Source organism: Triplophysa dalaica, chromosome 16 (assembly GCF_015846415.1).
Source record: "Triplophysa dalaica isolate WHDGS20190420 chromosome 16, ASM1584641v1, whole genome shotgun sequence".
Taxonomy (NCBI): Eukaryota; Metazoa; Chordata; class Actinopteri; order Cypriniformes; family Nemacheilidae; genus Triplophysa; species Triplophysa dalaica.
This window is the reverse complement of record NC_079557.1, coordinates 5,013,310-5,030,990: the sequence shown is the minus strand read 5'-3', so window position 1 is coordinate 5,030,990 and position 17,681 is coordinate 5,013,310. Positions and strand designations below refer to the sequence as shown.

Genomic DNA, 17,681 nt, shown 5'->3' with positions numbered 1-17,681 from the left:
GCTTTCTTTCAGCTTATTTTATGCAAAACAAGGTGTCCACACAGCAGGCTAAATAAGCATCAGAATGTGTACCACTGAACAGTCACTCTGCTAAAGACGTGGATGCTGATTTTTCTGTTTTTATATGAAATGTGCAAGAAATGTTCACTTGCACCTAAAAATGAAACAGGCTGACTCCAATGTGCAAGATATAGTAGCAGTTAAATATTAACTATTGTTTTTATTTGTTTAATTAATCATATTTATTTATTTTTACATTTTTTTATTATTTATATTATTTCATTATTATCATTATCTATTTAAATAATACATTTTATTATAATTTAATAATATGATACCGTAAAAAAACAAATATTAGTCGTTTTTTAGTTGGTTCAACTTAAAAATATTAGTTAATTGAATTAACTTAAAGCAAACTCGTTGTGTTGACTAATACTTTTAAGTTAACTCCAAATTGTAAGGCAACCAGGTAACTTTTCTTTTTTACTTGAACTAACGATTTTGTACAGTGTATTGAACGTTTGCCATCAAACAATTGTTGATAGACCCACTAAAGACTACTATGGACCCTCTAGGGGTCAAGATGGGTGATGTTTAAACAAAGATGAATATCCTTGCTTGATATATTGAATACACACGCTCCACTGAGTGGAATGAGATGTGAAGGTTGTCTTATTTGCTTTAACTTGCACCCTGCACACAGGTGTAAAGGCACACATTTTTATCGAGTGACCCTGACTCAGCTGGTGCTTTCGCGCTGGGGGACAAAGCATGTAATGCGTGAGCAAAGTCATGCAAGACTGTACCATTAATTTCTCACTGTGGTCAGGATTTCAGATGACCGGAAAATTGCATATCCAAGGTATGTTTACAGAGTTTGGGGTCAAGATAACTTGGGAAAAAACTGATGATGCATCTTTTCTTTTGTGGGTTTTGGTAACTGAATTGGCTGCTTAAAACCTGGAGGCTTTCGTTTAAAACTTAATACCTTCAAAGTCTCAAGGGCTTTTTTTCAGCAAACATAAGGCTTTTTCTAGAAATGTAATGCTTAATCTGAGTAGCTGTACAATTTTTTGTGCATGTTAATTACGATTAACATATGGCGAGTTGTATACTTACTGCACTGAGAGACGTTCAGGAGAGACTTCATTTGTTTAATAAGAGTGAGTGCTGCTTTTGTCTGAGAGTTGACACGCATGGTTGTATCTTCTTTCTCCAACTTTTAAATGAATGTTATTTTATGTACACAAATTAACTTCATATTCCAGCTTTAGTCCAAACCCTGCTGAAATAAAACAATATACATTTCCATTACCTGTCTAAACCATACCAAAAAAAATCCTGGAATCTGTTTTGGGTCTTATTTGAATTGGATTTAATGGTTTTCTATTGGTTCCCATCTGGTAGATAACATTCCAACACATTCGAAACCGCAGACGCCAATAGTTTACATTAAAATCTATTAAATTCAACCAATCAATCCTCTTTTTTTCTGAAGATTTATATTTTTCAGTTACTATGACTTACAGATGAAATCAAATGGATATTATCTGTTAAATCTCCTGGTTTGTCAAGCGCAAGTATTTTCAGTTTTTCAGTATTTTGACCATGTGTTCTCTACTTGGTTCAGCTTTCTGTCTTGGCAATGAATAAAACGAACTAGACTATAATTTACAGTCGTATAAGTAAAGCAGCAGCCAACGACTCCAGGCTTTTGGTCTTTTCTCTTGTTAATATGTAAAAAGCAAGTATGCATGAAAACAAGAGGAATAATTCTCTTTAATTAGATCCTTGGAGAGTTTAGTGGTCACTGTAAAGCTAAAGCTTTAGTGACTGTGTGTAAAGAATTATTTGGTTCCCTACTGAGCTCAAGGGTCAAAAATACTTTTGAACTGTCAGGCAACTTAGTTTTATGTCAAAACAGATAGGGTTGTAAAACCAAATTGCCTGTGGTTTCACTACCAAACATTTTAGATCAGTAGGATCAACATTGTGTTAAATTGCCACCTAGAGGATGTTTTGAGTTACTGCATCAAATCAAACAAGTGGTAAAAAAAGATCAAAATATGAATTATTATTCATTGGCAATTGAAAATTTGGATTGTGTTTTAAGGAACTAAGTTTAATCTCAAGATTTGCGTGTAGTTTTCATGAAGACCATTTGTGTGACTCCATGCAAACCCTTTGTCTATTGCACTCTTATTCTACCCTCCGTTTCTGCGGTGTAGATTACCATGAGCCTGTTTAACCAAATGTAACGTGACATTTCTATTTCCCTCTTCACACTGCATGCGTCGGTCTCTCTGTATATTTACACAAGCTATCAAAGTATTGGGGAGGGAGGATTCATAGTCACTGCGTGGCTCAAACAGGACGCTGATATTTTGCAGCTTTGCTGTGAATCGAGAGAAAGGGTTGTTAGGTGAACGAAGAGAACTGCTTTTTTCTGTTTTGAGCAAAGTGTCATGATATATGCAATAAGAATGGGCTGCTGTATCCAGCAGGTTCATTTCACACTAATGAGCGCTGATTTCAGACATGCATAAAGTATGAATCTCTGAACGGGATTATAGTTCATAATCTATTAATTGATGAAGTGAATAATTGCATAATACATATATAAATTCATTTATGCAATGTCTTCTTTTTTCTGCTCAGATGCATGTTGCTGGGAAAAAGCAGTGGTTGCCAGGGTAACATCCTTTCAGGAATTATCAGATGTCCTCTTATGAAATATAAAGCAGCTTTTATTAGGATACTGATATGGCTGACGCATTCATCCCATGTGAGTGTATCTAATTTTAGTAAATCTATTTTTCAAAAGAACTATTAATTTATTAATTTGAAAAACTTTTTAACGAAGGAAAATACTGTGCACTTTAATTGAATCGAATTTTCCCTCCCAGTAGCCCCAAGAGGACTCACACTGTCACCTCACCATGCTACCTTTAGTAAGCATGGAATAAAAATGTCTTCTAACTTTGACCATGGGGTACAGAGCTGACCTCTGCAAGCCAACCTCCCTCCGCAAATGCCAGAGAAGATGTAAAGGTCTCTGGCGAGTGTAAAAGTCACCATAATGAATCTGATAATAGTGTCCCACCTCCCTACTGAGTTTCTTCATGCATCACATCCAGTCTCGCACTGTGCAAGGGGACAGATTATCTCATTATCACTTACCCGTGCTGTGCGGTCAGAAGTCAACCTAGAAAAATCAAAATTTGTGAATTTATCACCCCTATGTGCATTCGAAAGTAAAAGATCAACAAGGTGCTTCACAGTGTTTATTTTTTCTAATCTTAAAATATGGTTTGTCTATTTCTCATTTGTTGCAGAAGCATCCTGCTTTAGATTGACTAGCGGTCTCATGATAGTGGTATAAATAGCCTCGGCCTACTCAGAGTTGATTTAATTTAGGAGCCGGGTGTCTCACTGTGAAAGAGATGTGATGAGAATAAGGAAATTGAGTGTAACTTTGCGCACACTGCTAAAATGAAATTGAAATCTGTGGATTTTGATTTATTGGATCAGTGTGAAAGAGAAATGTGGGGGAATGCAATTAGAGACAAAACCGAATTAAAGAAGGATGTTGCAAATGTAAAGAGAATCTATTAAGCGATATGTCACACTATTCATTCTGTCATTTGACAAGCGCAGTTCTCTGTTGACATATTTTCTATTAAAGCTTTAACTTCTTATTAAGTGGCCAATAATCCATGCAACACAGGAAAGGAAAATCTATTAAATAGAAAAAAGTATTTGTTGCCATTTCCAATTATCTTAAAGGGATAGTACACCCCAAAATAAAAAAATTCTCATCATTTACTCACACCCGAGCTGTTGAACACAATTCGTTTTTTGAAGAATGTGGGAACTAAACAGTTCTGGGGCACCAATGACTACCATAGGAAAAATGACAATGGTTGTCAAATGTGCCCCAGAACTGTATGCTTTCCTACATTCATGAAAATATCATCTTTTTGGTTCAGCAGAGCAATGACATTTTTAAAGCAATTTTCCTACTATGGTCATCAATGGTGGCCAAAAACTGTTTGGCTACAAGCATTCTTCCAAATATCTTTCTCTGTGTTCATAAGAACAAAGACGTTTATACAGATTTGGAATATCTTGTGTGAAATATAAATTTTTTGGGGTGAACTGTTCCTTTTGCAGTATTTGCCATACTGCCACATGAAGTGTTTGCTTTGCCAATGAGAATCAAATGCTTTAGGGCTCATCCCTAGAGTTTAAGCTAAAAAGAGAGGAAGGTTAAAGCGGACCAAAAACTGAGTCAAACTTGATCATTTAATATTAAATGTGATTATTTGCTAAAGAAAATTGTCCTTTTTAAGAGTGCACTTGCATATGGCCTTGAAGCTAAGAGACATGGACCAAAATCCAATTTCACGGGATCATTAAGCAGAGAATTGCACGCTTTACTCCGTGAATCTACATCTGGGCATCTGTGTGTGCCGTGTGACTCGATGGGGAACATCAACTGTGTTGATTTCAAAAAAGGAAAAAGAGACAGAAAAGTTGAATGCTGATGGGGTTTGGGACTACATCCTCCCATAAGCCTTTAATCTGCAGGTAGCTCATCGCGCTCCTGGGCACGGTCGGAAAAGCATCAAGCCGTGTGAATTATGATGCGCGGGCCGTAGGGGGTATGGCGTGGAAGGAGAATGAACGAAAATATATTATCCAAGAGCTGATTAATAATGAAGAGTTATAAGCGCGGCAAATCTTGGGCAAACATCTCAGCCGAGATGACAGAGCAGAACCGCTTCCTCCATCTGCTGGAACTCCTGACCAGAAGCGCTAGCACGGTGCTGTGAGCAGTAATGGAGAAGATGATGGCGTCTGAAATCATGGAGACTGGATGTTCGGCATCTCCCAGGAGGATATTAGAGAACTGGAGGGTTTGCGTGGGTTCTTACTGTGCCTGCATGTGCTGTAGTATGGAAACCTGTAGAAGAGTAGAAAATGGTTAATGATGCCACAGGGTCCTGTGAGAGGAGGAAATGATTTTACTTCATGACCCACATGTTAGGGTGGGACCTTGAACAGTTTATGTGTGTGTGTTTGTGCTGTAGAGAGGGTATTTTAATGTGTGTATGTGATGAATCAGAGGTGAAAAGGGAAACTAGTAATAACAGGCAAAACAACATGAGAATAGATTATGGTGAAATAGCCTCATGAGGCGGTGCACAGAAAGGTCTGGATCTAGCTTTCTCTTTATCGTAATGAATGTGTATGTTTGTACAGTGTCCCATTTGCTGCAGTAGGTAAATACTACACAATAATGGTGTTCATGTAACTGAGTGCCAATATTTGTGAAAGCGGCTTTTAGTTTATGTCTCTCTCTTTCTCTTTTTGCACAGGGCTAAGTTACATTTAAAGGGATAGTTCACCAAAAATACACAAACATCCAAAAATATCATCATTTATTCACCTTCATGTTTTTAAAACGATATATGACGCTTTCTTCTGGGGAACACAAAAGATGATATTTTGAGAAATGTCTCATTGGTTTTGTGTAAATGGGTAATTGACAAATAAACCGTAAATGCTTTTAGGCTGTATTAAAAATATAAATATTCATCTTCCATAGTTATAGATTATTAACAGTTTGTTTCCTAAATTTTTGCTTTGTCCCCAGGACACATGTAGGCCACGGTATATACACTCACCTAAAGGATTTTTAGGAACACCATACTAATACTGTGTTTGACCCCCTTTCGCCTTCACAACTGCCTTAATTCTACGTGCCATTGATTCAACAAGGTGCTGAAAGCATTCTTTAGAAATGTTGGCCCATATTGATAGGATAGCATCAGTTGATGGAGATTTGTGGGATGCTCGAAGCTCCCGTTCCACCACATCCCAAAGATGCTCTATTGGGTTGAGATCTGGTGACTGTGGGGTCCATTTTAGTACAGTGAACTCATTGTCATGTTCAAGAAACCAATTTGAAATGATTCGAGCTTTGTGAAATGGTCCATTATCCTGCTGGAAGTAGCCATCAGAGGATGGGTACATGGTGGTCATAAAGGGATGGACATGGTCAGAAACAATACTCAAGTAGGCCGTGGCATTTAAACGATGCCCAACTGGCACTTAGGGGCCTAAAGTTTGCCAAGAAAACATCCCCCACACCATTACACCACCACCATAATTACATTAATGAGAAATTGAACAGGTGTTCCTAATAATCCTTTAGGTGAGTGTATGTCAACTACCCAAATGTTATAGAAATCAATGGAAGCCAGTGTTGTTTGGTTACCAACGTTCCTTAAAATATTCTTTTGAGTTCTACAAAAGAAAAAAGTCATTCAGGTTTGAATTGACATGAATAATGAAATATTTTTTTTTTTTGGATAAACTATCCCTGTAAAGGGATATGAAATTAAGGGGCATCTATTGGTGAGGTTGCAAATTGCAACCAATGGCTCACTTCACCCCTCCCACAGAACAAAGATGTCGACACGTTTTTTTTTTCTTTGCTGAAAGACATAACGCATTTACGAAATGTGTTCTGTAGAGCAGTTTGTCCGTTTAGGGCTACTGTAGAAACAACATGAGGAATTCCATGTAAGGGGACCCGCGGTGCATGTAGATAGAAATAGCTCATTCTAAGGTGATAAAAACATAACGCTTCTTTATGTAAGGTCTTTATACACCTCTGAAGACTTGTAAATTATATTGCATTTCTGTCAACAGATCCTCCAACAAAATTACTCACAGCCCCTTTAAGGGAACACAAATCTATGTCCACTGAAATGAGATTGTCTCTTCTCTTAATACTAATGTACCAAGGACTTAGCAAGAAAATCATTGCTGTGACAAACTAAAGGCGACTGCCACAGGTAAGAATTTAAATTTTGTTTGGCATGCTGTGCACTGACCGGATCACCACCCTTAATGCCTCAACGCACACATTTTCCACAATTCAATCGGTGCTTTTATGTCATTCTTGGTTTGGTGCCTGAAGAATTTCTAAAGCAAACCTCAATTCACCTGATCTAAGTTTAAACAAGAGAAAAGAAATCATAAATTGCCATTTCAGTCAGAAATCACAAAAACATTTGTGATTCTCTTTATAAAAACATTTAAATTTTCTCACTTTGCAGCAAAAATGTTGACCATTAAAAAAGTTGTAATTTATGACCTATTTAAGTGTATGGCACAGATAAATATGCATGCCACTTTTGAGTGATAAAAACATAGCAACCTTGGAATACATGACCCATTTTTATGTTGTCAGCCAATCACATGCAGAGCCGTCGCATAGAGATGCAGTGAAGGCGAAACTGACAGGCACCCCCTTATGCTATGTCACCGTGCATACACTGAGCTTGAGTGACATGTAGATGTGGATTGCTGATGTACTCGGCTCTCTCTTTTTTCGGAGACATTTAGAGCACTGATACCTCTGGTGGAGGACAGCTAACTAAATGCTGCCAGACTCCTGCACTTTCTGATGTGACTGTTGCTAGTTACCCATAATTCTCTGCACAGCGACTGCCAATTACAGAGCTGCTTACAGAGCAGACCGGTCACGAAGACAGTATGACAAATGCCAAGAGCACAGAAGCTGTGTAACTGACCTCTTTGTGGTCCCTTTACACAATCGTATTTATTAATAGACACGTTTTAGACTCAATGTCACACGCAATGAAAAAACCCTTCAGTTTGGCTTGAGACATCTGCTGTCTGGATGACCAACCGGAGTTGAAAAACTCGGCGCGTGCATCGCCATACATCACGCAAAAGGCTTTTGAACTGATTTAATCAATGCCGCTCCCTTTGAATGCACAAGCTCCTTTTTGAAGGATGCAAACCTAAACATCTGTTTGCATCAATATTTCACATCAGTGATTCTCTCATGCACATTACCTCGAACAGCATGTGAAATATTTACCATGGAAAAAAAGCCATCGCAATCGAGCGGAGGAATGGGCTACGGGAAAGAAGTTTTGAGCGAGCATTGGTGATCCACATACGTTTAAAGGCTCTCGCCAGCTATTATGATGTGTACTTACATTTCACTGACCCCTCGTCTCACCTCTATCTCTCTCTGTCTCTTTACCACCCTCGTGAGTTAGTAGAAGGGCCATAAAACAACCAAATGGAAATTGTAATGAAGTACATCAATAATGAACACAGTTTTCTATAGTTTGGATCCTTTGCTTTTCTGTTTCATGAAATATGAGGGGAAAGCATTTACTGATTCGGTACAAAGAAAGACGTGGATGAAAATGAAACGTGACAGCAAAAAAAGGTATCTTTGATTTGTTTTCAAAGAGGGAACCGTTCGGAAGCTTGCATCTCAAATGCTGCTCTGATGTACCCATACGGCCTAATAGTCACTGAAAAGCTCCTGCCTGCATTTCTTGATGTTTATTATGGGTTAGATATAAATTTCATCCCGATAAACAAGAGAGGGCTGAGAGGACTCATTTGAATCAACCTTCACTATATTCATTTTCCGTAATTGCTTGTATGCAAATAAGTACAAATTTGTTTGTGACGATGTAAAATTTAATGAACGCATGAAAGGATGTAGTTTGGGTTTCAGTTCATAAGTGGACAAATTGATCCCCGTTTCAGAACGGGAAGAAGCAGGTGAATCAAACGCAAATGAGTCTTCGAATATTTCAATGTCTCGGCGAGCAGCAGGGAGAGAATGAATTGATTGTTTTCCGTGAGAAGGTTAAAATGTTTTCTTAACCATTAGAATTGTATTTAATAAGCACCATGGAGTCTGAACAGCACCGCCATTATTCTGGAAAAATTTTGTTTTTCTGTCAATTAGAGGACGGAAAAATGCAACGCTGGGCTTTTTAGATGTAGCCTGAAAATGAAAAAGAATCAATGGTAATTCTACAGACATTTAGTTGATCTCTTTATACAGTATGTATGTGATAATTACATTTAATTCATTAATATTGGATCTAAGATCCGTGCTTTTGACAATTACTATATAGAAACGTGAGAAAAAGCTGTTTATTAGTCTTTCAAAAACGGCCAGTTTCTCTCATCATGCGAGCATGTCTGAAAATGGAATTGTGACTCTTCAGCTAATATATCCCATGGATCATATGGCTTCTGCAACCGGTTTTCCTTGTCGCATTGCATTGCTACCGGCAATAAATGCCGGTGGGGAAGTTACAAATTAACCATCTGTTCCCTCTTATTTTAATGCATTGACGGGGGAAAATAAAGCAAAATGAACTGCACTTGACAGTACATTAAGGTAGTCATTTTGCCACGATTGAAGATATGCCCGACTGTCAACAAGCCATGGATTGTTTACAGTGTGTCGCGGGGGCCATGACTGGGCATTTATTACCATCCGTTCGGGTTGTATTTCACCATTGTGCCTCAATCCACTGAGCTGTCACCGCATGGAACCACTGCAGACAGAGATTTCCCAGAAGTCTCTGCTCTTGGACTGTCTGGCTGAGGACTGTTATTGTGATTGGTAATATAAAGTTTCCTGAATAACTCTTGGAAATCACCAACTTAACATCATAAAACTGATTAACTGTTTCTTTGAATAGTCGATAAGTTTTAGTGAGCGGCCTGGCATTTTTGATTTGTTATCTAATATACACACACACCGAATGAGTGCTGTAATATACTTCTATGCCAGTGTAAACCAAACGGGACAGTGTTATTTGGCTATCCAATTAGCTAAAAAACCCTAATAAGAATGCAATTAGTTCACTGATTAAATGGTCATGTTCAACATTGTGCCAAATGAAATTAATAATAGTAAAACACAAGTTTTGATAATAATAAAACACAAGTTTTGATAATAATAAAGCATACGTTTTGAAGAAGACCTAAACGGACAAACTGCTACAGAGTGTGTTAAGAGAGAAAACATGACGGTATCTTGGTGGAGTGAGCCGTTGGTTGCAATTCACAACCTCACCGCTAGAGGTCACAAAATGTTATGCACTAGACCATTAACAGGTTAAAAAACCCAAACCAAAACTAAAAATCTTAAATAATGTTTAGTCGTTGTTGATTATTTTTAGGGTTTTAAGAGTGTGGGTGCTGAATCTAACTTAGCGTGATCTAGACCCAACTTATACTCTTTTATCATTAACGCATGGGTTTATATTTCTAGATTCATCCTCTAAAATTCTGTTAACTTCTATTGTAGGAACATAAAACCAAAGATCATGTCAATGGGCACCTCTGCTGTTCGAAAAGCAACATTTTCTAGTCTAATGATCTTTTTAGTATGTTGATATTTAACTTACCCATTAAAGCTGACAGGAAATAACTAAGAGAACGTTTTTCTTTAAGTGATGCATCAAGCTGTTCCACACTGAGATTCTATTTTAGCCAACAAAGTCTGCCTTTAAAAATCACCTTTTTACAAGTGTGAAAATCTACTTCTTAGTATCTGAACTTTCACCCATGCTCTGCTGCACATTTGCCCTGCGACTCAGTGAACTTCATGCGGTTCTGCACCAGTGCGTGATGTATCGACACATCGTCTGTGATTCTAGGATATTTACAGAAACCAAAAAACAAACTTACAAGCACATTTCCGGTGCAGTTTTCCATTAAATAAAGCTCCATCATCGGAAAGCATGAGTGTCAAGGTATTGAGGCAGAAATGTGATGCTGGGTCTCCTCACTGTGCTCTCGGAGAGGTGAGACATTGCGCTGTTCCATCTGACCCATACTTCATACCGACAAACACGGATGACCGCACATTTGGAACACAATTTGTATTTTGTATGTTCTTTTCTACAAAGGAAACACTGAACATTCTATGATTTAGTGATAAGAGAGTGAGCCTTGTTAAATGACTTGAATCTTACCTGTATGAGTAGACATTCTGTAGGGGGTTTGCTGGTTTCATCGGAGCAGCTGCCAGGGAAAAAGTTGTTAAGATAGTCACCCATGGTTTGCTGCGAAGACTTGTCTGGAATCTTAAATGTGATGTGTTGTATTTCAATGGTTCAGTGAACTTTAGAGGTCAGAAAGGATACAAAATCACTCAAAATAATGAATGTTAAAGGGATAGTTCACCCATAAAATATGATTTTTTTTCATCATTTACTCACCCTCATGTATGACCTGCATGACTTTCTTTCTTCTGCAGAACACAAAAGAAGGTATTTTGAAGAATGTTGGTAACCAAACAAGATTGACTCTCATTGACTTCCATTGTAAGGACACAAAACCACGGACACCGTTCTCCAAATATCTTCTTTTGTGTTTAAGAAGAACAAGTCATATACAGCTTTTAAATGACATGTGGGTGAGTCGATGACAGAAATAAAACTTTTAGGTGAATTATCCGCTTACATCAAGAATGATAACTCTAAAGATAAAAGAGACCATCTGTCCAAACCATTGGACGATACATTGTTTATTCTCTCATTACAGTTTCACATTTTAAATGTGTGAACCCTTTAAAATCAAATGGATTTAGATGTTTTATCAGCTCAAATAAATTAATCCCAATGTTATTTTTCATATGTATCTTTATCCTTAAACAGTATAGTTATTCTATTAAATTTAGATTGATTTAAAAAAAAGTCTTTATAATTGTTGTTGTTCTAGGCTTTAAAAACATAAATAATGGTCTTAATCCTTTCATTAGCAACAATTTTGAGTGACAGAAAAGGCAGCATGGGAAAAATAGTATTCCATTTCAAAAGTAATATAATGAAATTATATTTTGCATACTTTTGAATGACTGTGTAAAACACTTTTTAGAGATCATAGTTAAAATATCATCAGAACTGCCTTCTGATTTGTAAAACTCTCTTTCTAATCCTATAGCTACAGTATTGCTTTCTCCCAGACTGACTTCTAAAGCTCATAATAGCCCTATTCTTCAGATAATGAACCCAAAAACTCATGGTCATCACCCAGCTTCTATCAAGCCTTTCATATTGATACTTTTCAGAAATGCATATGACTTCATGCTATTGTAATTGCGCTGTTCTCCGGTCCTGTACAAAAGCGTGAGTCAATAATAGGTGAAGCAAGTCAAAGCCCTGTGGAGCGGGTCTGATAGATCTCAATCACGCTGGGTCAGCGAGACCCTAAATGAACTCCATCTTCAATATATTCACAATGGCCGTATTAATCCGCACTGACTCACCGGGCGGCCGTTAGAGAACCTCGCATTGACCCAGCTCAACAGGAAATTAATGTCTCTCTTGGTGCCTTCAATCTTATACGTATTTTCTAAGCCACTTGACTTCCAAATAGCAAAATACTTTGAGTGACAGTTTCCGTGGCAGCCTACCATGGAATGTGAAAATGTGCAGAAATTTATGACAGTCAGAGAGACATCTCAGTCATTAAAAGCAGTGCCTCCGTTCCAGCATAAGACGATGAGAGCCTCTGAATCCATTTTCTATTATCGGTGAATCAGCGACGACTAAGCCACTATAACAGTAGGCTCCTTAAGAGACTTCAGTCATTACCGCGGACGATCGAAATGCGTCGTATTAATTGCTCTGTGCTCTATTTGACTCTGGTTCCTTTTCATTTAGGTCTACGCTTGTGTCGGAGAACACGCTGTCTAAAACCAATCAAAGACACTTTCTTATCAGAAACAGCCACAATTAACCAGCTATTTATCTAGCGGACCTCCTCTCAACATGGGAAATATGACTCAAGGCGAAACACTCCATGCATGTGACCCCTCCATGAATAGCTCATTAACTTCTTCCACTTAAATCAAGAGGGACATTACACAACCAATAAGATCATTATCCAGCATACAGTCTATCACCGCACACCATGCAGTCAATGCAAAATACGATTAAATATCAGTGGCTTTTAGGCACTAAGTAGGAGTCGATTCGGAAATCCTATAAAAAGCAAAGTGCTATTACACCCGAGGGACCCGCCGGAGACGAATTCAGGAGGCGCTGTGCCTACTTTTGTAGAATTGTCAAATAATCTCCTTTTTTTTAAACTCGCTCACCTACTTCTCAATCTCGCTCCCTCGTGGACGTTATAGTAAAATGGAACAGGTCCCAAGTGACGGGCTTTACAAAATAGGGCTGTGCGGCGGATGAACCTAATAGAGGAGAGCGCCAGAGGCACGAGGAACAGGCCACAGTTGATAAGTCATTGACTGAGAGCCTTACGCGTGCATGCGAAATTATGTCAAACTTTACATTTATCTCACGAACCCTAGAACGGACCAGTCGGCTTATATTAAAATGTCATATCTTAAACTGCTCATAACAACACGGTTTAAAGAACATTTAGTTCTGTACTTGTGAATTGCATTACAGGAAAAGAAGCTGAAAACTTGACATTTCCATGCCCGACAATTCTGCTCTAGGTTTAGGCACTCATAATTTCTGTTCTGTTAAAACCTCTGCTGCCTTTACTCAGCCATGACATTTGTTTTTCCTGATAAAAATGGCTTCTATATGTAGACACGGGCCACAAGGTGGAGCTCACTAGACCCCAATCAAAGACTTCAGACATCACAGTTTGATTCAGAAATGTCAGCTAGATGTTAAATAATGCAAACGCATGTCAACATAGTTCCCCAAGGTTTGATTGAATGGCTACAATACACCCATGCATTCCACTTGTCTCCAGGGCCGTGTTTATCAGCGCACAATTGGCCTCATAACGGCCTCCATGTGGACACATTCACTTTATTATAATAATTAATTCTATAGCACTGTGTGCAGTAGTATCCCCAAGTTTCATTTATTTTTGTGTTTGTTTGGGTCGAAGCCCAGATTTTCCAGGGTCCTTGTTAGTATGAAAGGCAGTACTGATCCGTAGCTTCAGGCCCTGTGAGTGATGTACTCCCAAAAGCGGGCATAAACATTACTAATCACATAGCAGACCCGAGGATGCGGATTGCTGTGACCATGGAAATGACTGCGCCATTGTGATAAGGGCTCTCGTCGTCGTCGATGACATCATAGTCATCTATGTGTGACTGCAGGGGTGACTCAGGAGGGTGTGGTGAAATCATCAACACAGACATTCTTGCACAACATCCCCCTTGCCCCCCCCCCACACACACCCCGTGCTCTGAAACATTCTTCCTGGCACTCCTGTGGAGGACAGTATCTTTTCACAGTTGATTACAATCGAGATAATTGATTATTTATTCAGCATAGCTCGCATGTAAATGTGTTCATAACAACAAGGAATAATTTATCACGTACTGTGTCTTATATTCAAATGCAGAATACGGCCATCCATACCTGCAGTACTGCACATAAAGCTTTTGTGCTTGCAAAATACATAATGTACTGTATATTTTTTGCATAATACGATATACGTGGTTCCAAAAACGTTTCACTATGTATAATTTTAATGGGATTTCATGTGGGTTTATGGCAGTAATTCAACTCAACTGGTTTCGTTCCTGAACCTAGATTGTAAATCAAGAGATGATCTGATGCAGTATAAACATTAAGTGTCCAGAAAACAACAACAAAATCAAACGTTGACATTTATTAACATCAGAATGAACTGCAAAGCCGAAATTGTTGTTTCAAACAAAAGTATTAACATGACTAAGCGGAACAGGAAAACTGACACATTTGGTTTCTGAATGTCTCATGAATATAGATGGTTTAATGCTCTCTGCAGCCAATAATTTACTTTACCGAACACGTCATAGTCTGCACAAACCATTATCACCCCGCAAGGGAACGTGCATGTAATGTGGTAATGAAGTTTTTAGGTTGTATTCATATATATGATCTTGAATGTAACAGATAACTCCACGATGCCATCTGCCTAACTTAGCTTCTGCAATTTGACAAAGGAAATTGTGCTTAAATGATTTGTTTGATTGGATGCACAACAAGATAAAATATACAACAACCATTTCTCTTTCCTCATTTATTCATTTTGGGTATTCTAACTATGTGCAATTATGCATTATTTATTTTCTGCTGTCTAAACAAAAACAGATCAAAACAGATATGATCTTTAGATAACTGTATATCCCACCACTTCACTACAGCCTATTGAACCTAAAACTATTGCCGTTTCATTCACATAAAGCGAATTATGCAACAGAGGAACAATATATATTTTAAATGAGGAAACCCGTCCACCTTTTAATTTATTCAGCATTTCTAGATGTAATGTGGCCATTCCAGTTCAGTGTCTGTAGAATCAAACCTCAGGAGTGACAAAGTCACACAACAGTAATGTGAAAGACTGACAGCAAGACAACACACATGAAAACTGTGATACAAATTGACCACCTAATTTGTTTTACCTTTTCAAAATACGGTTGTCTTGCTTAAAATTTGAATTTGTTTTCTTTGCGGTATTCGAGGTCTGAAAAAATACAGAGCATCTATGTTATTTTGACCTGTTTCTTAAGTTTTTAGTTAAACAGTGATAGACATATGGCAGAAATATTGTTTGTCGTTTACAGGCCGAAACAAAAATTATAATTTTACCTAAACGCATAAATAGCAAATTCAGAAAAACTGAAGATATTTTTGAATATATATACAGTATATATATACATTTACAGATATTAAAATGGCCATTCTTGTGAACTTCAGGACCAGGAATATACTGTTTAGCTAACATTTTCTCACAGATCTCTCAACCACGTAATGGTCCATATGGGCTTAAATAAGACTTGTTTAAATCTCTTTAAAGCCGTGCTGTTCACATTACCTGCTGCAGTTCTTTATCACTGAGCTTGTGAAAGTTCATAATTAATTGTATTGTCCCGCCATCTAACTCATTGCAGATTTTCTCTCTCCAGTGCCTCCAGAACAAGAAGTCCCTGTTGATAATGTACTCTCTCTTCCTTAGCTGCTGATTTTAGATTGTTGTCTGTGCCAACCACTAAAGCAATTTCCTTTTTCTCTCTAATTGGAATTACGACCGCTTGGCTCCTCCTGATTTGTCGAAGTTATTTATTTATTTCCGCCGCGGGGATCTGTGGCGCTTTCCCAACAGGCAAAAAATGTCGTTTGCGTAACTTGCGGAAAATATGAATTTCTAAAGCTAAATGAACACAGCTGTCAATTACTTCAATGCATTTTAATGATCCCATAAAGAGAAATAACCATATGTCACCGTAATAAAACAGACTAGCTGCTAAAACAACATAGGCCTACTGAAGAGAATAAAAGATCCATCTTCATGCACAGTCATCATTTCCGTAAGCTATTATACGTGAGATACGCATGTTTTTTTTATACATCTTGCCCTGTCCAATAACCTGTTTATTGCTCCTTCACTTCATTAAGTTCCAAGAAAAACACGTGGGTACGGCAGATCTGCTTATTATATTTCACATTGGTATTCAGGCTTGTGAAGACAAAGTACTTGTCATCCATATTCCAGGCCTGTACCGAAACTGCTTAGCACTGCATATAGTCCATGTCATTGTCTCACATATCAGTTCACCTCCCCCAAAAGGAATAGAGACACATTAAATGCAGTTCTGCATGACGCCAGTTGTATGCCTATATCATAGAAAATAAAGGCTTGATTTTGATGATGGTTATGATTTTGATGTGTGTCCTGTGAGCTCTATCTGTCTTTATGTGTGTGTGTGTGTGTGTGTGTGTGTGAGAACCGAATATGAGAAGAATTCGGCATCCAAGATGAATGTGACATCAAATATTACTTCTTAAAAACAAAACAATGACATATGCCACAGCACAGCCCATTTAAAAGTTTTAGAAAGTACAAAAGAAATGAAATGACAATCATCCAGTTGTCTCTATTGTACACTATACCCTCTCCATGTAAACGGCTGAGAATGTACGATTATTACTATTCGTGCTACAACTCGCCAGGGATTCGGGTCTCAATAACTTCCTATATGAGTCAGACCCCTTGCGTCATACAGTTATCAGGAAAACAATCTCACGCCAGCTGCCCGTATTCTCCTTACTTCCTCTGTTACATGCACATTCGAAGGAATGGATGAATATATCAATGACATAAACTATCATCATTGATAACAATAGATTAAACTCAAAAGGAAAAGTTGGTGTTGAGGACAGATTGATTAAATTAAACTAATCCAAGCACTTTTCCAGACTTTCTCAAAATGGATATCAACGTAGCCTATAAGCCTGAGATTTGTTGTAAAACTATATTCTATCAATATCAATCTACAAAAAATCGACCATATCTTACAAAAAAGTTAACTTTTATAAGGGATATTTTGAGTTATGCAGTCACCATTTCATACATTTTTTTCCTATACTTGTTTATTTGAAATAGTCCAATTTATAAATAATATCAAACGCAAATTCATTTAAAAAAGTGATTATACATGAGCCCTGTAGCTATATGATAAGTTAGCAAAGAGTTTCCATATCTTTGCTGTCAATCACTGACGTTTGTTTTCAATTCACATGCATCTGAACTTTACTCGAGTTGTCGAGCCACTCCCTAAAAAACACACCTGATAATACTGACTGCCGCTGATCCGCCATCATCTGCAAACCTGCGGGATAAACCGAAACTGCTGTTAAGACTTCACAAAGTCATTCATTATCTCTTCAACGGGATCTTTCCGTGAACGAGAACTTTCGGTTGATGCTTAGTCGCTGGGAGGGATTAATTTAACAACAAGAGGAAACTTAAGCACGGTGTTTTAAAGTCTCATCCCTCCATTTTGAATCTGACTGGAATTTCGGGAGTTTGGTAAGTTAAGTATG

The 17,681-nt window shown here is 37.8% G+C and overlaps 1 protein-coding gene and 1 long non-coding RNA gene across 2 annotated transcripts in view; one reads left to right on the top strand and one right to left on the bottom strand.

Annotated features, from left to right (window-relative positions):
- Nucleotides 1–4,494: 4,494 nt before the first annotated feature.
- LOC130437592 (uncharacterized) lies at nt 4,495–17,539 on the bottom strand. Its single transcript, XR_008909205.1, has 3 exons — nt 17,426–17,539; nt 10,845–10,893; nt 4,495–4,966 (listed from the first exon to the last, which is right to left on the bottom strand). It is a non-coding gene; the product is annotated as an uncharacterized LOC130437592 (long non-coding RNA).
- Nucleotides 17,441–17,681, top strand: part of ctnna1 (catenin (cadherin-associated protein), alpha 1) — a 79,516-nt gene continuing 79,275 nt past the window's right edge. Inside the window, exon 1 of the mRNA XM_056768958.1 lies at nt 17,441–17,667. The gene's annotated coding sequence lies outside the window, so the exon portion shown is untranslated. The remainder of the gene's footprint in view (nt 17,668–17,681) is intronic.